The 24,625-nt window shown below is 42.4% G+C and overlaps 1 protein-coding gene across 4 annotated transcripts in view; it reads left to right on the plus strand.

Moving 5' to 3' along the window:
• The first annotated feature begins 799 nt into the window (after nt 1–799).
• The window catches only part of MTUS1 (microtubule associated scaffold protein 1), a 128,683-nt gene continuing 104,857 nt past the window's right edge, over nt 800–24,625 (plus strand). For 3 of the 4 annotated variants that reach the window (XM_052779951.1, XM_052779942.1, XM_052779945.1), the window contains exon 1: nt 800–818. The gene's annotated coding sequence lies outside the window, so the exon portion shown is untranslated. Of the gene's footprint in view, nt 819–981; nt 1,091–24,625 lie in introns of those variants that run through there. The other variant, XM_052779943.1, reaches the window with a different exon arrangement.

The raw sequence follows: 24,625 nt of genomic DNA on the forward strand, positions 1-24,625 counted from the left end.
CTCCCGCTCCCTCGTTTGGGATGGCAGCAGTAGGCACGACGGGGCCGGACAGCCACCTCCCGCGGAGGCCCGGGGCGTGAGGCAGCGCGTCCCGGCCCGGCCAGGGCCCTGCCGGGGGAATGCGGCCCGTCCTGACCTGCTGCTCCCCCGGGCCGATCATTTACCCCAGGCCGGGCCGCCGGGCTCGAAGGCAGCGGCCCGGCCCTCTAGCACCCGCAAGTCTCGAGCCTGCTCACCCTGCGCACGTCTGTGAACGCACTTTGCAAAAGCCGTCAAGGAGAGCTGCTGTCGTCGCCGGCTGCGGTTCTGCGCTAGCCCACCTCGCCTGGCTGGAGCAAGGTCACCGTGACCACCTGCCCCGGCCAGCCTGCGGGGAGGGACCTCCCCCCGCTCCGCCGGGCCCCGCTCCGCCGGGCCCCGCTCCGCCCGGAAAGGCACCGGCACCGCCGACAACCCCCAGGAGGGCCGACAGCCTCCCCGGGCGCCGCGGCGAGATCCTCCTCCTCGCTCCCGCGCGGTATTTTTAGTCACTGACCCAGTTCCCCCGCTCGGCTACCTGCGCCTCCCTCACCGCCCGCCGCAGCGCGGCGCGGCGCGGCCCGGCCCCCCCCTCCCCTCCGCGCCGGGGCGGGCGGCAAGCCCCCGCGCCCCCGCCGGCAAAAGCGCCGCCCAGGGGCGGCCCGGCCTCGCGGCCCGGCGCCAGGTGAGGCGAGCGGAGCGCGGGGGCCCGCTGCGGGGCAGGTGCGGCCGGGTGCGCGGTGGCGGCGCCTCGCTCGGGACGGCCCGATCCGTGCCCGGGAGGGGGCGCGGAGCCGCTGGTGAGGCGGCGGAGGGGCGCAGACCGGGACGGGGGGAGCCGCGCACGTCGCCGCCGGCTGCGACGGCCGCGAGGAGCGGGCGGGCCGGGCGCGGGGGCGGTGGGGACGGCAGGGACGGCGGCGGCGCTGCCGGGGCCGCCGCGGGGTCGGGGTCGGGGTCGGCGGGGGCGCGCCGCGGTGCCGGCGGCAAGCGCGGCCGCGGCGCGGCGGTTCGGAGCAGTTTTCGCCTGTGGAACGCAGCTACAAGTGAGGGGTGGCGTGTAAGTGCTGGTGTAAGTACCGACTTGGTTTTTTTTTTGTGTGTAAAAAAGTATTAGTTCCTGCCCCGGTACCGCAGCGCGGGCTTACCGAGGCGGTGCGCGGGGGCGGCCGGATAACGGGGCTGCCCGGGCGCCGAGGAGCGTGGGCCGGGGACGACCGCCGCTGTGTGCTGCTCTTATTTTCTTTTCTCTTTTCTTTTTGGCGATTAACCGCCTGCCGCGCCGGCGTGTGCTCCGGCGAGGTGTGACTGCGAGCCACAGCCCCGGTAAGGAGTGCAGGTGCAGCCGCAGCGAGGTCCGCTCCGAGGGGCCTTTCCTCGGGGCTGAGGAGTCGAAACTTCGGGGGGGGGGTTAGTTGTGTGTTGGGTTTTTGGTTGGTTTGTTGTTTGTTTTTTTTTTTTATATATATTTAAAGATACAGAAAGTGTACATTGCTGGTGTAGCTTTTTAGCTAGTTGAACGCTGAGACCGTGTTTGAAATGCTTAAAATCTGATCGAGCTTGCTCTCGTGCACGTGGACTGCTTTGGTCCTGCAGTAAGAGCACTAACACCCTTGAGGTTTTGAAAGAATATCTTTAATGCTCGCTCCTCCGCTTGCTGCTATTTATATCATGCAAGGTTGGCGAGGAGAGGAGAGCCAGCATTTGAAAAGGACATTGAGCTTAAACTCGATACCATTGTTCCAAGGCCAAGGTGAGAGTGCAGATATTTAATATAAAGCAAAACAAAAAAAGCCCCAGCAAATGTCCCCCTCAAAACAACCCAAGCCTGCCCCCACCCCGTGTTTTTCTACTTTATGATCAAAGCAGAGAACTGAGCATCCCCTTCTTGTCAGGGATATGTAGGTTCTTGCTTCAGACATGGCTCTGACGGTCTGCCACCAGGACTAAGGCTGTGCTTTGGTGGGTTTTTTTGTTAGTTTGGTTTATGCCTGTGATGTGGTGGACAGTACAGCTGGTTAAACCCCACACCACGGGGTTATCTCAAAGATGAAGTCTTACACTGTGGCAGATAAGTGACTTTCACTTAGGTAAAATGAATCGTTATTGGCCATTGCCTGTGCATTGTAAGGCTGGTAACAGTCTAAAAGTAGCTATAATGTAAAATACTGTTAATACTAAGCCTAACAAATCAGGTGATGCCTACACTATTGAATAGACATTCATGGTTAATAATTTTCTTCCTTCTCTTTCTAAATGGACTCAATACACAGTAATAATTCTCTCTCTAAGGTGAAGACAGGTAAGCTTTTCATATAATGAAACTTATTTTTTGGAGAGCAGAAAAGCTTTAACATGCTTGATTCGTATCACTGAGATTTTTCAGAGTGGGTGGTGGTGACCAATGTGATGGAGTTCACTGTCTGGGTTACTAAATAAGACAGGTATTAAAAATTGTTTACTCCTTGTGACGTGCACTGTGCTTTGGTGGGACAACAGCAACGCATTGTAGCGGCTGGCTCGCGTGACTGTGCCAGCCGCTGGGGCTAACTTACTTCTCCTAATGCTAATTATCGTGGGTGAGCAATAGGTTGCTTTTTGAGCTCTGTTTTTATGGAGCGTAATTGTACATGTGGTAGCAAGGTTGTATTTAAAATTCATGTAGTCACTTTTAAACTACTGCAGAGTTCTGATTTCTGGCTGAGATCAGTCTGCTTCAGAACTGTGGCTAAAATAGTGACAATAATCTGATAACTCTGATGTTAAAACTTTACCTAGCATCATTTTCCATCCAGAGTAAACGTGATGCTGTGGGTAAAGATTCCGTAACTTGAAAATATTTGAACAAATGTCAAACTTTTAGTAGCTGGCACCTTAAAACGGATTTCATGGTATCTTTTTCAGAAATTTAGATTCAGTAAATAGCAAGCCTTACTGTTGGATGCATAACTGTTCCTGGTTCTCATGTGTTTTACTTAGTCATGTCTCAGGCATTGATTTCAGCTGTAAGACTAAGTCTGCAAAAATGCAATGTAAAGGCCTTGACAAAGTCAAGATTTGACAGAGTAATGACACTCTAAATGCATTTGGGGCTCCTGTTTCTAACTCTTGCATTTTGTGGTTTCAAACTTCTGTCTGCGATCACATATGGAAGAAGTGAGGGTTTTTTTTAGGAGGAGCCAAGATTCTTGCACAGAGGTGGACTGTTAAGAAAATAAGGAGGCTTTTATTTTTTTTTTTAACTTGTAGGACTTAGTGTTGAGCTGAGATCTAACGTGTCAGGTAGCTAATGGTCTCAACAGTCTAGCAAAATAATTACTTAGACTTGTAATAGGAACTGTGGAATGCAGATCAGCCAGCTGATAGTGTGGGACTGATTTTATATATCTATAAAAATAAAAACATACATATGTTTTTATACATACATATGCATTTTATACATGTATAAATGTATATATATAAAAATGTGGTATGCTACATATTCATATAAGATGCTAAAGTGTGCCACTGCTGTATTATGATTGTTTGATGTTGAAAGATACCTATGTGTGCAAAAGTGTCACATGTGGTATGATCTAGCAGAAGCTGCTAAAGTGATTGCCTGTCCCAAAGTGCCTGCCTCTGTTTAGGCTGTTTTGTTCTCTTCATTCAATTTCATAGTATTTTCTGATTTACTGTTTAATTGGGAAAAATCAAGCCCTTTTAAAGTTGCCTTTATCCCATAATTCAGAGGATTACCTGGTGAGTTTGTGGAATGCTCAGTCTGTGCAGTAGTTTGGAGTTAAAGCTGGACAAGGTTAATGCTCTTTATTCTGCTTTACTTGATTTCTTATGGAAAGGGAAACGAGTTAGTGCTTCTTCCGTGTTTGTGAAGAACTGGCTGTTCTGTGTACAACTGGCTGTTGTACAGTTTCTTTTAAGCAAACATAAAAGTGAGAATGATAACAGCCTAGTTCTTTTTGAGGGAGTACTTGCACTGTGGTGTTTTTTCCTTTTCCTGATTCATGTATGAAGATGTTTTTAGACTCAGCAGTTGCTCTGATAGAGGAGTAGAAGAGTTGTTTTCTGCTTTCCTATTTTCTCTCTTGTCATGCAGATTGTTCCATGGAGTACATTGGCTATGCATAGGTATACTTTATTACTTGAAAAAAAACCAGTGCTATTTGATAATTTTCTTTGTCCTCTAAATGACAAAATAATATTAGTCGTGAGTCTTAGTTTTCTACATTAGTGGGCTTTTTCAAGTACCAAAAAGTTATGTCAGGACTTAAGTTTCTACTGAACAGTATGATTTTCCTTTTTTCCCCCATTCCTAGCATCTATATTAACTGCAGTTTTATTTCATTGACTTTTCCTGCCCTTGGATGAATTGGGTGAATCCTTAATGATTCTGGCACTTTTCCACTGAAGTTACTTACCTCAAATTGCTCTAGTTAGTATCCTGTTTAGTTTTTGCATCAGGGAGAACCAAAGCTGCTGTTAGTGGATGGCTGTGATGCGATCTGTGCATCACCAGCTTGTATCAACTCTCCAGTCTCTGTTGTCATTCCTCTTTAGGTGGTTCCCCTAGGTCTGTCATTTTGCTTGATGTTATCATAAAATTTATTTTAGCTCTTCCAGTTTACTGAAATCTAAATGCTAAGTTGCCAATGTGCTCTCAGCAATCTTCAAATATTTATAGATTTCACAATTATTTTTCTTTCTGCAATCTTAAATATCTATTAAAAATGGACACTAGCTCATTTCTGCCTTTAATATAAATGTGGATATGCCTTACTGTGCAATATGGGAATTCTACAGGGAAACGAAACTAGTGCACTCAAGGCACTGGGAGTTGAGATGTTGTAGCCCACATAGGGTTTTGATGAACTGGTTCCTACTGCAGACCCCACTGAATGTGCATGTGGTGGTTGTCCTTCTGCTCAGAGTGATGGTGGTCATCAGCTGTACAGCAGACTCCCTGAGGTGGGGTAAAACAATCTGAATGTGTGTGGTGTAGGACTTTATTCTAATGGCTGGTATTCCTAGTATCTCTAATACCTTTTACTGTTTACTCTCTATACTGTCTCTTAACAGGTAGAAACAAGAAAACTTTGCTTCCAGAGCCAGTTTCCCTGCTGCGTTTGCCCCATTCATGTCAGTGAAGAAGGTGCACAGGCGTTTTTCAAGCAAAAACAGGGCTATTGAAGGAGGAATTTTCATTACTATGAAAAATATGTTTGTAGTTATGTTAAGTAACTCTGTTTTCCCCCTGATCTCCTGGCAATGTGTGAGGTCTTCATAGTGTGTCCTGAATTTGTTAGTTTAGTTCGATGACATTAGCTGACATCTGTGAGGTCTGGATGGAGTGACCTGTGAAATGGTGGTCCTTTTTCCTTTGTGAGATCAGCTGTAAATCTACACAAATGGCCAAAAAATAAATGCTTTTAGTCATTGTGCTCATGAACGAGTGTGATTGTACTCTTGGATGAGTGTGAGTATTTAGTGCTGGGAATATTACAGACTTCTGTTTTGCCTCCATTCATCTCCTGTTGGAGTTGTAGCTGAGGCTATGGGAGAGAGATGCTGACTGGCCATGTCTCTAGCGTTGAATTGCAGCAGACTGAATAATCTTGTTTGAAGAATTCAGAAAATAGCTGGATTTTGCTGCACCATCATTCCAAGAGGATTTGGGAACTAAGGATGTGTATGCCAGCAGGCAGTCTGATAGAGTTGTGGTGAAGAGTATGGGCTGGTAAATAAACTGCTCTGAAACAAGAATGGCTACAAACTTGTCCATCAGCTATGGTTTGTGTGCCCATTCTCACAATAAACATGATGTACCTTTTTTATTTTACTTGCTGTTTTACCTGTATGGTCCTAGTGAGTCAAATGCGATTACTCTTACTTGAGAAAGCTAAAGGTAAGATAGTTGTAGTATTTCTACACCATGTTGTGAGACCACTTTTAAACTGGAGGTATAAATGGAAGATGCTGCTGACACTGGCTTAGGCGTAGCACACATCCTATTAATGCCTAGTCTACAAGAGTCATCAGTTCTTGGACAGAGTTTGAGGTGCTTGCTCTTAATATCTGATTTGAATGTTTTCGTGGTAGTGAAATACTTTGTTTACTGTCATTACCAGAGATACTTGAAATACCAGTGATGTGACTGTAAAAGGGAAGCCAGGAAGTGATTGCAGAATACTTTCCCTGAGTTTGCATTTTTTTTTAAAAAATGCTTTAATTTACAGAATTACAAATTGGCTGGGAGGTACCTTTGGAGGTCACTTTTTCCAACCTCCAGATCGAAGTAGGATTACTGCCCATCTTGAAAATCTCTGTAGATGTAGGTTCTGTAACCTGTTTTGGATATTCTAGAAAATAACTTTCTTCAAAGAAAGAAATAACTTGAACTGGGATGGCTGATGAGCCATTTACAGGATTATAGGCAAGGGGTGTTGTAGAAGTCAGTTGGCAATTGTACTCAGTTTTTGGTTTTGGTACTGCACTCTTTCAAATGAAATGCAGAGACCTTCAAGGAAATTGGTCTAAAGTAAACTGTTGGTGCCCCTTGCCTCTAAAATTACACTGATCAGATGATTCATCCTGTCACTGTGCAAGCGCCCTAGCTCTTTATTGCAGGTCCAAGTTGCAAGAAGATCGTAGTTCTGCCTGTAGGTGCTGTGCAGTTCTTTGAATACTGGCTCCTGCTGTGAGAAATTCTCATATGCTCCCTTTGAGATTAGTTGCCTCCCCTTTGACCTGCCTGTCCTTTCATCCAGATGAAGCTGTGATGTGTCAGATGTCTTTAGAATTGCTTTTAGCCTGGGGAAAAAACATCTGCAAGTTTTCTGGGAAAAATTAGCAGGAAACTTGACTTTTTTTAGTGGTATATGGGTAAACAGTGAGAAATTGGAAGACTGCTTTGTGGATATAAGTACAAATAGCTTGATAGATAATTATCCTGCAGAAAAGTGGCATATATACAATGTGTAAACTTGGAAGTCTGTGCAAGCTTTATCTAAAGTTTCTGGAGTTCTGGTAACCTGTGCTAGGTGGTGGTCAGTATCGCTTCCAGTCTGTGGAGCAAAAGCTACATACATAGCTGGTTGTTACTTGTAAACTGAGTGTCTAGTTTGAGAGAAGTATAAAGGATTGTTTGATTGGAAATTGTCAAAACTGGACATGCTTTTCACTTTGGGTTTGTTCGGGGTTTTTTTGTTTTTTTTTTTCTTCTCCTGCTTATTTTATTAATTTTAGTGTCTTGAATTCTGTGTTACTTAGTGTCACTTCTCTGTAGCTGCAGTATTCCATACTGGCGGTTTTCTCATGTCTGTCTTGGCCTTTGAGTTGCTCAATTAATAAGACAGCTTATGGCAAACTCATTCACCATGAACATTTGGAAGTAACTGGGGTAGGTACTGCTTTTGGGACATGTTAACCCATAACCAAAACCAATCTGCAGTATGCATCCCAATGTTAGGATTATTTATATCAACACTAAAACATTAGTTCACTATTTAAATTACGAATCAACATAAAACTTTCTTTAACAGTATCAGGACACTGTCCTGTTCTTGAATTTCTGTGATGTTCTTTTGAGAAAAATTGAAGAATAACTTGAAATTTGGTTTGAAAGACTTTTAACACTTCTCTCTGCCACAGGCAGTGCTGTTTGGAGGAGTATCATGTCATCTGCAATGATGTCACTTGGAGATTAAACTCTTCTTTTGATGGAGTTTTACCTGTCACAAAGCATGAACTCACGTGACATCTTCATTACTAGGCTTTATTTAAACACTTGTTAAACCTGCTGATTTGCACTGGTTCTGTGCTTTTCAGAAAACACAGCTTCTAGCGAGTCCTCTTCTATCAATTATATCAGTTTATAATTTTCCCAGAAACTGGAGTAATTAAATGTGATCAAAACTGAACTGTTCCGTCTTGATTTGTTGGCCCAGATCTGTCTGAAAGCTGACTTGCGTTGGTGGAGAAGCTGGCAATTAAACACACTAAAGCTCAAATAAAACCAAAACCCACTAGGGTGAAAGGACAGGTTGTTTGAACAACTAATTCTTGCAGCAAGTTGTATGCAGTATTAGAGTTTCCATTTTGTGGAATGTAAAAACAAACTTTTGTTAATGATCTTCTACTTTGGTTCCTGGGTGTATGCATTACGTGCAGCATTGGACTGAAATAGTGAACTTGGTCAGCTGGTCTAAGAAATTAGCACTGAAATTATCCTCTCATACTGTTATTCAGCACAGAGATCTAATCTGGCTTGTTAGAAAGTCTTTTGCAGAGATTGGACAGTTGTGTTTGGCATGCTTGAGAAATCCTCCCTAGTTGTCTTTAATGCCACGTACAGTTCTTGGTATAAGGCTCAGTGCTATTTGCTACAGGTGTTCCTGTCCTGGTTTTTTGTAGGTATGTTGGTTGAAACTAGGTGGTGCTTTGTCTATCTTTGACTGTGGGCTTCGTGATTCCCTCTCAGAGGCTTGGCAGCTTTTGGTTTTGCAAATGTGCTGGTGTTCAAACCATTACTGCATTGCTGCATGGCTCTTTTTGGCTCTTCCCCCCGCCTGCCCTGGTTTTTGCTTTGGGGCAAAGAAAAAGGGGAAAAGGAATGCTTGTATTCAACTGCTCCTTTCTACCTTTTGGGTATCTGTCATTCTTTCCTGTGTGTACCTGATTATTTCTGACTCATAGCTGAGGCTCTCAATGGTCGTGTGGATTTTTTGTTGACACTGACTGTCTAAGCATGTGAAGAGTTTCACATTGATGCTGTCTCTACTGAGTCCATCTCAACAGTGTTGCATGATGGTGTAAACCTCACCTTTGATACTGCTTGTTTATGGCTGTTTGATGCAGGCCACTTCTGGATGTACTGGCCTAGCGGTTCTTGGCATCGTAAGTAGGCTCCGTCTGTTGCAGCACTCACCTGATTTGTGCAGTGGTTATTGCTTTCCTCCCGTCAGTAGTTGAGGATCTTAAAACCATTACTCTGTGCTTGACTATTATCTAATCTTGGAAAGTGTTATTGATTGCAATATTCCACTGTTGCAATACTACCTAATTGTATGGCTTGTCTGCCAGTTTCACCTCTGCAAGACACCCTTAATGCTGACTCGATAGTTCTATTGTATTGTAGATACCTAGAAGATGTCTGTAGAAATGTGGTGCTTCTTGATGCTAGTACTATCTGGACAACTCCCTGTTTCAGGTATGCTCTCTACCAGGTATTTGTAACTGGGCAGCTGTCGTGGTTTAACACCAGCCAGCAACTAAGCACCACACAGCTGCTCACTTACTTCCCCCCCCCCCCCCCCAGTGGGATGGGGGAGAGAATCAGAAAAAATAGTAAAACTCGTGGGTTGAGATAAGAATGGTTTAATAGAATATAAAAAGAAGAAACTAATAATGATAATGATAACACTAATAAAGTGACAGCAGTAATAATAAAAGGATTGGAATATACAAGTGATGCACAATGCAATTGCTCACCACTTGCTGACTGATGCCGTTAGTTCCTGAGCAGCGATCTCCCCAGGCCAACTCCCCCCAGTTTATATACTGTTCATGATGTCAAATGGTATGGAATACACCTTTGGCCACTTTGAGTCAGCTGCCCCGGCTGTGTCCTCTCCCAGCTTCCTGTGCCGCTCCAGCTTTCTCGCTGGCTGGGCATCAGAAGCTGAAAAATCCTTGACTTTAGACTAAAATTACTTAGCAACAACTGAAAACATCAGTGTTATCAACATTCTTCTCATACCTAACTCAAAAACATAGCACTGTACCAGCTACTTGGAAGACAATTAACTCCATCCCAGCTGAAACCAGGATAGCAGCCCATATGGTGTCCGTATCATCTCAGTTGTACTTCAGCTGTAAGTTGGCAGGAGCTAAACTCTACTGCAGATTTCCACTAAAGAGAATGCTATTTTGTATATTTGATTTGCTCCTCATTTAGTAATGCAAGCCAGACTTATGGCACTTTATTCTTTTATCTTTCAAGCAGTGTGGAGCATGAACTGTTCTCATTGTCTGAAATCTCATTCTTTTCAGGTCTGTTTTACCAGCAGCTGCCATCAACAGTGTGAAAGTACTGGAAGAAAAGCAGCTGATATGATTCATGGTTCACAGAGCAGCATGTGTTATCACGTAGCATGTGTCTCAACTTAATGAATTTGTTGCCAGCATTGTCTTTCTGAGAAGTACTCTTCCCTCACATAATATAATACTTATCATGTACTTTTTTGAATGCAGTGAGGGTCATCTTATTTTATGCTCAGTTGCAGGTAATCAGGTTTTTGTCAGGTTTGTATCTGCAGGCAGATTGCTGGAGTTCTTCCTTTGCAAGCTTTCCCTAAATGAAAAGAATTCCTCATGGATATTTTGGTCTGGTTGTGTCCTTACTTGTGTCTCAAAGCTACAGATGTCCCCTGTAGTGCATATGTGTTTCCTCTGCTTTGTTTTGTGCTCGTAAACAGTTCATAGGACCTGTTCAGGAATTGTTATAGGTGAGTATTATGAAACTGAACTGTCTGGGTGTTGTCTCCTACTATAGTAATATAATCAGCCAGAGCCTTGATGCCAGGAGATAATGATGGCTGGTTCTGCAGTCAGCATGGGTTGGTGGCCTTGGGCAGCTGGATGCCTTTAGGCATTTGCGCACTCAGTGTCTGCCTAGAAGGATGAGAGAGGCTTGCCAAGCACTTATTTTAGCATGCTTGAATCTGTAGTTGCAGAATGAATGTTCTTGCTCTGCACCAACTCATCTAATGAATAGCTACTTCTCGTACTCATATGGAGTTGTGCAGAGCACTGCTTCACCTAAAGGTTTCTTTGTCCTTTTTAGCTCCTTGATGTTCTAATACCAAGTAGTACAAACCTCGTGAGCTTGACAGGTTCTCAGGAGATAATGAAGTGGATGACCAAAAGCCTTTATAATATATACTGCTTATGGTAGAAGTTTGTTTCTACCTTATTACACAAACACGCAGATCAAGATATCTGAGCTGTTTCTGTATGTGGTTAGGACTCATCATTACCTTTCTTTCCTTGCCCTGAACTTATTTGGGTTTGTGTGCTGTGGATTTCATGTAGTAAAGTGTCCTGCTGCTCAGCAAATGGGCTCCGAAGTCAAATACCATAAAGCAAGTCTCTTGTGTCACAAATATCTCATAGGTTTCATAATGGTTGTATTGGGTATAACTAGTATTTATGTGTGCTTCTTTGCTCTAATAGTGCTGCATCTCAACACTTAAGATGTTAGTAAATCTGGTTCCAAATTTCAGCCAGCTTGAGCTGGTGGTTCATTTAATAACTTAATTGCAAGGTCATAACTGAATAGCAGCTGTCTTCAGTTTTCTAGATGATGAGGCTGTATCATTAGACCTTCTGAAGTCTTGCTAAGAGCTGCCTCTACTGAAAGAGGTATTGTAGCTTGAGCCATTACTTTAGCAAGAAAAGTATTGAGCATGCTTTGTTGTTGTTGTTGAATTGGACTAGTAGCTTCCCTGCTTGCCCTGTAGCCTGTTGGCTGGGTGCTTCAAGGACTAGGCAGTGATGCCTGCCGTCTTAGTTGGGGTCTCTGCATTTTTTTTCAGTGTATGGCTTTTTCCACCTGTCCTAGCTTAGCGGTGACCAGTATTATAATTCTTTGCCTCTGTGCCCAACTATCTTTATTGCAGTGTCTCCTCTAAGCTGAGCTGTTGGTATCCCAGAGGTCGCTGCACTGTTGTGACAGTGTGTAAACCTTACTCTACAGTGATGTGTAGTCACAAACACATATTTGTAAAAATCCACTTTTTAGACAAATAAGCGCTGTGGACCCTTGACAGGAATGACCGTAATGTACCCAAAACTGTTTGAGAAAGCGAAGGTAATGAACTGCAGTGGTTAGAGCAGCCCTTCTAGCAGAACACTTGACATTTCAGCGGTATAGCTTGGCATGTGGGCACGCCTCCAGCCTTTACTTTCGTGTGGGGTACCCTTTAGGTAAGTTATCATCTTAATATAGTAAGCCTGTATGGTGGGTTTTTTTTCCCCCCCCAATGGGCTATTTTCAGTGCAAAGTAAGTGGGAAGGCTTTGTCTTCTACAAGGTCACTCCATCATAGGCTTTCAGGTATTTCCAGTTGTTTAGCTTGCTTATTGAAGACATTGTGGAAGCTGGGTGGGGGACTTTGGGATCAGTCTTTCTGTTCTTCAATCTGTAATGGGGTGTGTATCATTGATAAAAGAAGTCTGGTTCTGTAGAGGTCATTCCATAGTATCCACAGAAGTTATATTTAGAACTTGTTTATATCTGATTGGTGTCAGAGTAAAGCTGCTGTTACAAACTGCTTGCTTATTTATAAACACACAGTGAATGCCAGCTTCCTGTAGAGGGGCAGCCTAGAACTTTGTTCTTAAAAAAATTGTGGGGAAAAAGGTTCCTAGGGGGAAAAAAAAAAAAAAAAATCAGTTGCAATGTGTTCTTGATGGCTGTTTTGTTTTGCCAACCAATGACTTCATATAAAACTAGTTTTATGCTTGTCAAGTGTAAATATAGGCAGATGCTGTACAGAAGTAGGTTTCTCAATCTCCAGGACTAATCATGGTCTCCAGATAGCAGAAGGTGGCTTATGAAACAGTTGCGGAAGTAGTGTGCTGGCTCCTTCCCTGCATCTCTTTGGCTGATCTTCTCCCCACCCCCCCTTCATTTAAAAATGCAATATTCATGTTCATCCCATTTTGTGCTTAGTTGTGAGTGAACAATTGTAATGGTGCACAAAAGTGGCTGATCCTTGAATCTCTTAAATGTTAATAACCTTTCAGCGTGTGAGGTTTGTTTCCTGATTTTGTTTGATAGAAGCACAATTTCAGAGAAATCTTAAATGGCAAATTGAACTTCTTTTCTGCCTCAAAATAACATTCAATAACTGAGTTATCATACAACCTATTAAAAAGAGTAAGTATAGCAACCCTGTGCTTGTTCATTCAGCTTTTAGTTGTTTAGTATTTGTTTTGTAAACGTAGATATGAGCTCAGTGTTCTTTTTTTTGTTTGTTTTTTTTGTTTTGTTTGTTTGGTGTTTTGGTTTGTTTTTTTTTTTCTTTTTTTCTTTTAAGTCTGTGCTGGTTTTGGCTGGGACAGAGTTAATTTTCTTCATAGTAGCTGGTATGGGGCTATGTTTTGGATTTGTGCTGAAAACAGTGTTGATAATGCCGAGATGTTTTCGTTACTGCTGAGCAGTGCTTACACAGAGCCAAGGCCTTTTCTGCTTCTCACCCCACCCCACCAGCGAGGAGGCTGGGGGGGCACAAGAAGTTGGGAGGGGACACAGCCAGGACAGCTGACCCCAACTGACCAAAGGGATATTCCAGACCATACGATGTCATGCTCAGTATATAAAGCTGGGGGAAGAAAAGAAGGAAGGGGGGATGTTCGGAGTGATGGCGTTTGTCTTCCCAAGTAACCATTACGCGTGACGGAGCCCTGCTTTCCTGGAGATGGCTGAACACCTGCCTGCCTATGGGAAGCGGTGAATGAATTCCTTGTTTTGCTTTGCTTGTGTGCGTGGCTTTTGCTTTCCCTGTTAAACTGTCTTTATCTCAACCCACGAGTTTTCTCACTTGTACCCTTCTGAGTCTCTCTCCCATCCCACCCGGGGTGGGGGTGGGAGTGAGTGAGCGGCTGTGTGGGGTTTACTTGCTGGCTGGGGTTAAACTATGACAAAGCTGTTGCACTATTTTTTTTTTTTTTTCCTTCATTGTCACAGAGAAATTTTTAAAGTTGTAGCTGGGTTTTGATGAAGAATAACCAAAGGAAAACTTGCCTGTGAAATGTTTAAAACTTTCTGACTTTCCTAATGCAAACCAGTAGCATTTTTAAACACAGAAGTTGAATGTGTAGTGCCAGAAGGGGAAAATGCCACATAATATGTGTTTGTCCATGCTTGCAAAGAAAAGAAGTCTGTCACTGAAGCAATTATGAATACTCCAGTAACTTTTCCATGCTCTTCAGCTCTTCCAGAAATCACTTTCGTCAAGTGGCAAAATGCCCTTCGTACTCAACGATACTGCCTGGAGAACAAATTTAATCTCTCTGGACTAACGGCTGCCTTTCTACAAACCAGTGACTTTGAGGTTAATGTTTAAATATTTAAACAGATTGGCATATTGCCATTTAAGTAGAACAGCATGTGCTTAACTCTGAGTGTCAAACCGTGGGTAGCCAAAAAACCTGAAGTCAATAGGGCAGTGATCTGGTAACTTCAAAGATTACAATTTAAAGCTAATCCTGAACCAGGGTATCCTAAAGAAGGACTATTGATCCAGTTTTCTTATTAAGCTGATGGGAAGGGAATTTTTACAGCTGTGGTATCAGGACTTTTTATGGAACTTTTAAGGTTAAATAGGAGCACACATCTGTAGGTCAAAGTACAGTATAAACAAGCTAGTGTAGACTCTGGTAAAAATACTCCTAAAAGATACCAATCTGCATGAAGGAATTTGAAACTTGTTGAAAACTGAGTAACTTGTTAAATTCAGATAAATATTTTTAGTTCTCTTTGTTTGGGTTGGAACGCAAGGGTTAAGAAAAGGTTTGGTGAGCGTAAAGCTTAAACTTAATTTGGGACTCTCGGTACTTATGACTTGAAATGGAAAAAATTAAACTAGAAAGCCAAGAGCAATTGCACTGACGTTCTTCAGATGTCTAGTGCTCTTTACCTTAATCCAGAGGACTGTGTTGCCTGTGTCTGGAAGGAAGGTGGGAACTTCAGCCCTGGGGTTGCATCTCTAATCTGGCCTTATTCTGACTTTAAGCTTACCAGGAACTCAGCTAAACGCATCCCTCTCGGGGGAGCGCTTCCTGCTTCTTGTGCCAGATGATGCAAACCCAAGTTTTCTGCCAGGTATCCCAAGTATTTTCTATTAGTGGCCAGGTCACAGCCATGCTGCATTGGTGACTGGATGTTTTCTGTAGTTGAGGGAATGAAGCAGCGTACAAGGCATGCTGAGAGAAGCCTAGTTGGGCAGAGGGAGACAATTTTCTTTCCTCATCCTCCTTTGTTATACAAATCTCATGTTCAAGTGAAACAAGTATGTGAATTTTTCAACATGTGTAGATGTGAAACCTCACACTTCAGAACTCTTAGTGAAAATAATTATAAATCCCATAACTTCAAGTCTATGAAATAAATATTTGAGGTTGCAACAACTTCTCAAACAAACTAGTGTTTTGCTTAACTCTGATTAAGTTGTGTGGTATTTGTATTTCACCATGGAAGCTAAGTACTCTGGGCCAGTGTTACTTAATTGCATGAGCTCGTGTTTGCAGATCCTAAAGAAAGGAATGATTCTGCAAATGGCCAGCACAGAATTAATATGTCACATATTATCATGCGATTTGTGTGGCCTAAAGGGTGGTGCCTAAGTAAATGGTTATGAAATATGTACAGTGCCGAAAAGCATCTTCCTGTCGGCAGCATGAGTGCTACAACTCTAAACCTAGTATGATCTCCTTACTCTCTTCTATCATCCATGCCAATAGTTGGAGACAAAATTTTATGATAATTTAATGTATTTGGGGATTTCACTATAAATGAAATAAATTTCTACTTAAATAGCTGTTTCACTTGCCACCACAGGAAGGGAAGACAGACGTGCTTTTGGTTGACCAGCCTCTTCATGTCATCTGCTGGTGGTTCAGAGGAAAGAGAAGATCAAACTAAAGAAATCAGAATTTACTTTCGAGTCCTTTATAGTTGGATAATAAAATGATAATCTGTGTTTCATCCAAGAAGTAAGACGGTAAATACCTCAGCTAGAAAACTTTTAGTTGGAGCTTTACTACACCTTCCTTTTAAGATGAAATTTTTAAATCTTACTTATGAAGAAAAAGGCTCTTTTCTAACCCTCATGTGTTAAGTTGGATAAAGGAGAACAATGTCTTCAGACTGTCGGCTCACCTCTCAGAAGGTTCTGGTGATCTCTGCCTGGTGCTGCTGTGTGTAATTGGCTTGTTCTGGCAGCACTCTTTAGCATCCTTAGTCAAGGGAAAATACTCTAGCAGTCAAAGTGGTGGGCAAACAATTTGAGAAACCTGTGCAAGAAAGCGTGCAAGTTTAATCAGTTGATGAAATATGAATGGATGGGTCAAACAGAAGATAAATTTGGATCTATGTTGTTCTGAAAGGGAGAGGAGGAGGAGGGAGGGTGGTTGGTGATCACTTTTTTGCAAGGAGGTGTTTGGGCTGTATTTAAATAGAGCGAAAGCATGTTAATCTGCATGAGGGAGATTGTCATGAGCAAAGTGTGGAGTAATGAAGCAGAAACATCAGCCCACAGCTCAGTGGTGACTGACCTTAAAAGAGCAGCTTTTCAGAAATCCTTAAGGTCATGACCAAGCCATAACTTCAAGCAGCAACCCAGGAAGGTCAGGTAATGGCGAGGTGATGGCAGGCTTGGCACAGCGGGGGAGGGATGGCCTGGATGTGCAAGCTTCAGCTGATGATGTTTTTATTTTGGGGGTGGTGGTAGCCCATGGTTGTTAGATGGCTATGTTTAATGTATCCTGCTCTGTCCTGTGCGCCCACTGAGCAGCAGCAGGACTTAGCACCCAGTGAAACTCTGAATGGAGAATGCCTGTGGTGCTGAGGGGGAGCTTTTTCAAGCCAAGTATCCTCCTCGTCAATGGATGTATACTTACTGCTTTAGTACCTTCTGATTTCTGGTTTTTTCCTCCGAGAGATGATTATAGCCTGCAGACAGCTATTCCTATTTTGCAGGTGCTCAGCTCTCTGCTTTTCTATTAAGTTTCTGGTGCAGTGTATTTTTCTGATGGTAAACACAATGAACTGGGAGCCAGTATTTGAGGCATTGAGATGGGATCTCAATGACAAGCTGTGTAGTGCTAAATTCTTGGCTCTTCCAGTACTGTCGTCTTCCACTGGTATCTCAGCGGAGCTGTAGTATGCTGTGTGTTAGATGGAGTTTGAAGCCTATTGCTATCCAGGTAACTTTTGCAAGGCTCTTTCAGGAACAGGAGGAGACTTGGATTTGCCAAATTAGTTCATTTGACACCTTGAAGGACTTTAATGCTGCAAAGCTCATTGGTAGAGGTTGTCATCTAGGAACGTGTGATAGTTTAAGAGTTGTTTCCTGAGAGCATTTTACTCATTTAGCATCTGTTGCTAAAGGATGTCTTGGTAGTGTAAGAGTTTTCACATATTTCTCTGTAGGAAGAAGAGTTAGTTGATATTCTGTGCCTTCTTTTAAGGATGGTACGTTATCAATTCTCATTTATAATCAAAGATAACTGCATCATTTCTTGTAATACTTATGTATCACCAACAGGATGCACATTATGCATTTTTTACCTTAGATTCCTAACTTCTTTTTTCAGAAGTAATAGAGTTTTTAAAAAAAAAATTCTTTAATTTTGTGACCTTTTAAGAGACTTCAAGTTGGTTTCATTTCTTATAGCTTGAAAACCCAGTCATTGAACTGAATAAAGTAAATGAATGGAAAGTTCTGTTTCTTGTTCAGAAAGAGAAATTATTCTGAAATGTTTAAGTCTCCAACTCTGTGTACCCAAAGCCAGTGGTTTGTCTTTGTTTAAAACATTGTCAGTGAACACATGCCACTCAAATGTCTTAATTTGAATGATGAATATGTTACAGTGGAGTTTAATATAGCTGTCATAATTTCACATTTAAATTGACTGTGTTAAAATGTATTTGTTTATATTTATTGCAATTCTTTTATACCCTGAGGAAAGAAATACTTTACACTAGCTATGTAAAACAGTGTTTCCTAGCTTGCCTTTTTTTTTTCTTTTACTTTTCCTGCAATGCTGAATTAATTGAGAAGGCTACAGTAAATAGGCGTAACAGCAAATTACACACTTCTAGGGTAAATCTATGATGTGGTTAAATTAATTGAGTAAAGGAAAGTCTCCAGCTTTTTGGAAGCACCATATTCATCTTTCCTTGCCTGTAGCAGACAGGAGTGGGAGACTGTGGTTTATGTCACTTAAAAAGGGTGAGGAAGAACTGTTAGTTCTGTAGGGCAAAAATGAATAACTGTTTGACGTGTTGCAATATGACTTTTCCAAACAACTGTTCTTTCCTTGGGCTATCTGAAGGTAGGCTAAGATTAAATTTGTCCAAGCTGCTCTGCAGACTTTTTAATATAAAGTTGTCTTCTATGGTAGCTCTTTGTTGTAATTTGTGATGCACAGGGGAAGGACGGTGGTGGTGGGGGATGACGACATGGGACACCTGCATGTCCGTGTGTGTTTCCTCTTTGTGACTTGGAACACAGGGGCAATGTTTTGCCACCCCAGTACCTGCACGCCGCAAGCTCTGAACACCCAGCTCCTCATGGATGGAGCCTGGGCAGGCAGCATGGGTGACACTGAGCAAAAACTCATGGGCATGGTAACTGCTGTGGACTAAGTTCATAGCCTGGCTCTGTATTTGAGTTGTGGTAGCCCACAGCTTTATGAAAATAGCAGTTTGTGTTTTTTAAGTCTTATGAGTTCCTCAGTAACAGAAAGGGGAGTTGGACAAATCCATCCTCCTTTTGGTCCAGACCTGGCTGGGCAAACCAGTTAGTTACTTTGTTGAACAGAACTCTTGTCCATCACTGTAAATAAGGTCTGAAGCATTGCAGAAAATACCTCTTTGTAAGCATCATCTGTCAAATCTCTGAAGTCCTAGTCAAACCTGCTCTTAGGACATATTGGAAGCACAAAGGGAGCTTTTGATGCAGCGCTGGCAGAGAGTCTAAGGAAAATTCTTCAGCCTGAGCCTTTTATTGCTGCGTGGCTGAACTGATCTCTGAAAGTTGAAATCTCATGAGAGGACTCTGAGTCTGGCTTCTATGTTTTTGTTTTGTTTTTCTTTTCTTTTCCCCTTAATTTTACTGATTGCTTGTGCTCTGATGTATGCCACTGAGGAGAGCTTTTGATGACTAATCTCACTCAGCCTCAACTTGTCTTTTTTAGAAGGCTTGTGCTTTGTCTGTGGTTAAGTAGTTTGTGGTGTGTCTTTCTTTCCCCCATGCCCTAGTGTAAGATGCTACTGTATTCCAAATAACTTTCCAAATGTATTACTTTGTTTATTCCATAAATACAGAAGCATACTCTTATATGTGGCTCTTACAGTTTATTCTTTGCTCCTTAGGGGATAATAAGATTACTTGTACTTTCTGAAGCTGTTTGCCTGAATGTAGTCCAAAGTAAACCTTTTAGTTGCAAAAATTAAATAGAAGCTGGTAGTCTTTATGAGGGAGGTTTGGTGACTTCTCTCAAATGATAACCACATACTATCACTGATTTAATGTTCCCTGGTGTTTTAAATTTAACAGCTAAACCAGAAGCATTAGTGGCTTCCACAATTAATGCTAAAAACATGCCAGGCTGGGAGAGAAATGTCAAAAAAACCCCCTGCAAGTAGTTTCCAGATGTTGCTGACACATTATTTCCTGGAAGGCTGGTTGATGTGTTGGCAAAACTAGTATAATATGCCATTTTCTATTAAAGTTTGGGAAGAACAATCAAGTTGCTGTTCTTAAAATGGAGAGTCGGGGATGATAAAAGGCCTCTACTTAGTGGCTTTTTTGGTATTCTCAGTATTTGAGATGATCTTTGATCATTGATCTTTGCATGCTAAGGCACTGCTTTTTCGTCTGTTGCTATCTTTAGCTAAGCTAAGATACTAAAACAGGAGCTACCAGTATTTGATTTCTAAATAGAAGGAAAGATCAATGAAACTTTTAAAGGTCATAGTAGAAATCTAATGTGTTTCCCCTTAATGGGAGGGGGGGAAGACCTATATCTAGAACGGGAAAGAATAGGAAATCAATGTTATATTGCAAAATGTATTTAAACCAACACAGTTATTGACTTGAATGTGTTATTAAATTGTAATAAATACTCTGTCTTAATAGAGCTGAACTTGTAGGCAGGACTAACTAACCTACAAACAAGCATCCAGTGCTCTGGGATAGAGCTTAACAACAGGGACAGGCAAATCAGTGACTGTTTAAAAAGCTGCAGTTCAGGTGATAGTGGGCTCCCTCCCTCTTGCTGCCATTCTCCTTTGGTGACTCAAGGGCTTTGGGACAAGAAAACAGGTAACCATGGCTTCACCTTAGCTTTGAGCTCTGCTGTGATCTTTACCTTTCTTGCTGAAACAGCTATGCAGGAGGAAAGGCTGGATGTGGCATTCAGACCTGCAGTCTCTGTTAGATAAGAGTAGTAATTATTTCTAAAGAAATCCCAGAAGTAGCTTTTGAAGGATTGTAGTGCAATGGTAATATCTTAAATTTACGATGCTATTTCTTGGGTTATCTAACAACCTTTTAAGAATAATATCTATTTTCAGTGTCCCCTATTCTAACCCTGAAATGGCAGAGGACGAAGGGAGGGATTAGTTTTAGTTTCATGCCTGTGTTTCTATACCTCACATCTTCACCTGTGGCTTTCTGTTACCATAGAGTAGGACTGGTAACAACACTTTTCCAAAAAGCTTAAGCTTTTTCTTAATAAAATGTCTTTATCTTATTGCCACTGAAAGGTGAAAAGTGCATGTCAGGAAGCATGTGCACGTGGGGAATAGTGTCTAACACACTTAAACAGTCAGAGTGGAAACTGTGGCTGGTGTCAGGAGTCCTACACAGCCAGACAGGGTTAGCCCGTAGCACAGTGGGCTAACATCTCCAACCAGAAGGTCTGGAAAAGTGCATTAAGCTGAATCTCCTTAGACATTTAATGAAATGAGAACAGCAAAACTGCTGTGGGCTCTGACCTACACCCCTGTCTCTGTGTGAACACAGATAGTTTTTTCAAATGGAAAAGGGGAAACTGTTGTCACAGCTGACTAATGTGCTGCTTTTCATTACTCTCTGAAACTGATCCTTTCCTCGACAGATGGAGTGAAGGAGTGCAGGCTATGGAGGCAGTGATGGGGACTGCTAACTTCGTTTCCCCTGCTATGATCTGAGGGAGCATGGGATCTGAAGTGATCACATAGTACCAATTGCTGCCCAGGAATGGACTTTCACCTGTGGGAAAAAAAGGAGCAATTGTGTGATCCTTGCACATCTTGTCCTGTTCCTGGTCACCCTACCTTACATGAGGCTGTCTCTGACAACCTATTCAGGTGCTTGGAAAGCAAATGTGCCCACCTGTGCCTTGCAATAGAGGCTTCCTGACTTTCAGCTGTCAGCCTGGCTCTCTGCTTTACCAATGAGGCTTTAGTTGGTGAAAGCAGGTGGTTTGTATTTGCATCAGCACAGTGGCTGACTTTTGTTCTGTGGCTGTTGCCACTCAAGCACTTAACCAATATCTGAAAGTCTGCAAGCACCTGCTGCCAGGAGAAGGAGCTAGTGACTGGTATTTCTCTGTGTATATTCTTTCTAAATAAGTGTGACAGTACTGACATCTTGTTTCTTTCTGAATATGGTAGGTATTAAGTGGAAAGTGGTCTTGTGACTCTCACTCACTTTTTTTTTTTCTTTTCCTAGTCAGTAATCTAAAAGTCATCTCTGCTGTTCTGCTCTGTGTGGGGACTCTTATTCAGACATGCTTTTTCAGGAGGGATCTTAATTTTTCTTTCTATGTTGACTAAAACATTTTTTTTCCAGGCATCCATAGCTTTCTAAAGGAGTGTGTGAACTTGTAGGGGTTTATTCTTGTTGTGGGGAAAATGTGTGGCAGCCTGCAGTCAGGAGAGTCTGGTTTTGGGGTGTACCCCCATCCTGATGGTGGTATAGTCCTTGTAGTTGTTGTTGCTGTTTAAGTGAGTGCGCAGCTCTGATCGCTGCAGTTGCATCTCTTCAGCTCTTAGAAGCTGCTGAGGTGGTTTCTCTTGTGCTGGAGGAGCTGTCAGCTTTCCTGGACCTCAGCTGGCTCTATGCATCTCGGCAGAGGTGGGATGGCATGACAGGGCTGTCAAACTCTTGTGACTCATGTAACATGAGATACATGAAACTTGGCAGCCTCAATTTGAGAGAGGTCTGGTGGTGAGACCACAGGAATGTTCTCTAAGTTGGTGTTTGGTTTCCCCTTCTATACTGAATATTTTGAATGTATTGACCTTCTGAGTATGTGCAAGATTAATCTGTCCAGGCCATGAGGTGAGCCTAGGCAAACATGGACTCTTGCTCAGTGAGGTGTTGGTGCTCATGGTTGCTGGTGCTCTGATTTCAGTTAGCGCAGCCTGATTTTGACTTGTTATTACACTGTTTCATTTAGAATAGAAGCAATTCTCCTGTGGTTGGTTTGGGATCTGAATTATTCACTGGTCTAACTGTTGATTTGCATACATATTTCACGTTGAATGCTTAACCGAACAAGGATCTTCGTAAATGTATTTTGTGTTATTTAAAGAACTACTAATTTATAGTTCTGTACTAGAACTGGTATTTTGTCCTTGTAGAATATAAATGAGTTACACTTTATATCAAAGAATAAGATAGAGATAGGCATCTGATTCATCAAGTTATCCTGACAGTAAGCTCTGATGTGTTATTGCACTAAATCTGTGGCTATGATAAGACTAGCGATTGCTTTGTCAAAGAGCTTTTAAAATCCATTTTTCTATTGCATGGTCTTACGAGCAAACATACAGGTACCTGACATATAAATAAACCTGAATACTGACGTTCATTCCATTTTATTTCTGCATCTGGAAGCTAATGCTGGGCAGGCTTGTTGAAGTAAGCACAGTGGGATAGTGCTGTATCTTGTGTCTGGTCCATTCTGTGCAAAATAACTGAACCATGCTTTAATAATGTGATAGGATGGAGATGTAAAAATTGGTTACTAAGCTGGTGCACCGAGATTAGAGTTGAACAGAAGGCACTGATGGCTGCAGTGGTTCCTGTGTTAGTAAAGATTACTCTGCTTAAGCCAGAACATGCTCTCCAGCTTGTCGGTATGTGAATGCCACTTTATTCTCAAGGTGTAAGGCTCTTTCAGTGGAGTCTCTGTGAATCTCTTATATGTATTGGAGATAAAAAGCATTCTCATATAGTATCCCAAATGCTGCTTCTCTGCTATAGCATGTGCTTGGCTTGGGTTTGGTTTGTATTACCACCTGGTATGTGAAATCACAGTCTCTGTGTAGTACATGGAATTATTGGTTTGTATACCTAAAATAATTTTTAGGAATAAGTGTAGTTTGTCCAAAGCACTTAAATTTATTAGTTGCCAACTTTTAGTTTGAAATGTGGATGGGAATAATTGAAAACCCCAAATTCTCAATCCTAGTGTGCGAACTTGGAATTCAGGGACCCAGTGGGGAGAAACACAAACCAGATTTGGTGGAACTACTACGACAGAGGTGGGTGGTAAACTGGTAAGACTTAAAACCTTTAGAAACTGGGAGTTTAAGCAGGCAGTTGCTCTTGCTTCTGCCTTGGGTGGGGAGAGGAAGATTGCGTGAAACAATTCAGGAGACTTTAGTACAGTTTAATATTACGAAAATGGTTACTTCTGCTACCTTTCACATCTGCCGTTCTCTGTAACACAGTGATCTGTGAAGAAAACGGTCAAAGGACTCAGTCTAGCAACTTCTATTGATGTGGAAGGCTTGACGGTGACACACAACTTGATTTTTAGGCTGATATGTGTGCCTCAGTAGAAGCTGTTTACTTGTCAAGTAATAGTTTCAGAATATACATTTTTCTCCTTTCTGCTTTAAGAGAAACCAGAGAGCATCTCCAGATATTTTTTTTTTTTTTTTAAAGATGTTTATCAGTGGTCAGAAATGAAGTACCCAAGCCACCAGTCGGTCCATCATGTGGAAGAGCACATCTAACTTGAGCACTTGGTACTTCTAGGCAAATTGAACCTTGGCCTCCTGCATGACAGTTGTCCTAGTCACTGGGGACTGTCCCCACTTCTGACATTTGGCATACCCAGTTTTGACTGGAAACTACTTTGTAGATGCAAGAAATCTAGCCCAAGGAAGCTTTATTACACCTGGTGTATTCCTAGATCTATTTTGCGGACTGCTGTTCCTCTGTACTTATTTCAGAAACCATTTGAACAATTTTGAGTGTAACCACCAACTACTGCTTTGCAACCCTGAAGGCTTAGCTGTAGATGGACTTTCCAGAGGACTGAAGCAAGTGGTTTCCAGGTGCCAGTCCCTTCTACCCCTGCTTCTTGTGAGGCAATTTCCTCTGGAGAAAGTTCCTAATGCAGCATTAATTGCTTGCAGTGGATGTTTGTGAGCAGTATACTACCCAAATGACTTGTGAAAATGCCTCTGGTATGTTTAACTTGGCTCAGAGAAAACAGAACCCCAGTGGTGGATTTGAGGGGAAAACATCAAGGTAGAAACTGTCGTCTTCCAGGAACATCCCCCAATACCTGATGAAGGAGGGAGAGAGCACTCTAACTAATAAATACTCAAAAATTAGAGAAATGGAAACGAGGGATCAGGGGACAGAGATCTCTTGTGGATTCTTTCTGGATGGTCTGCTCAGCTCAACGTTTTTTCCTCAGCATTCAGCAGTTAGGGCTATGTATTTTCCTAGCAGGAGAAGCTTCATGACTTTTCCCCCTATTTATTTTCTAGGATTACTCAGCACTGGGTGTGTGTCTGTGGTTTGGGGTTTTTC

Source organism: Harpia harpyja, chromosome 2 (genome assembly GCF_026419915.1).
Source record: "Harpia harpyja isolate bHarHar1 chromosome 2, bHarHar1 primary haplotype, whole genome shotgun sequence".
NCBI classification, from domain to species: Eukaryota; Metazoa; Chordata; class Aves; order Accipitriformes; family Accipitridae; genus Harpia; species Harpia harpyja.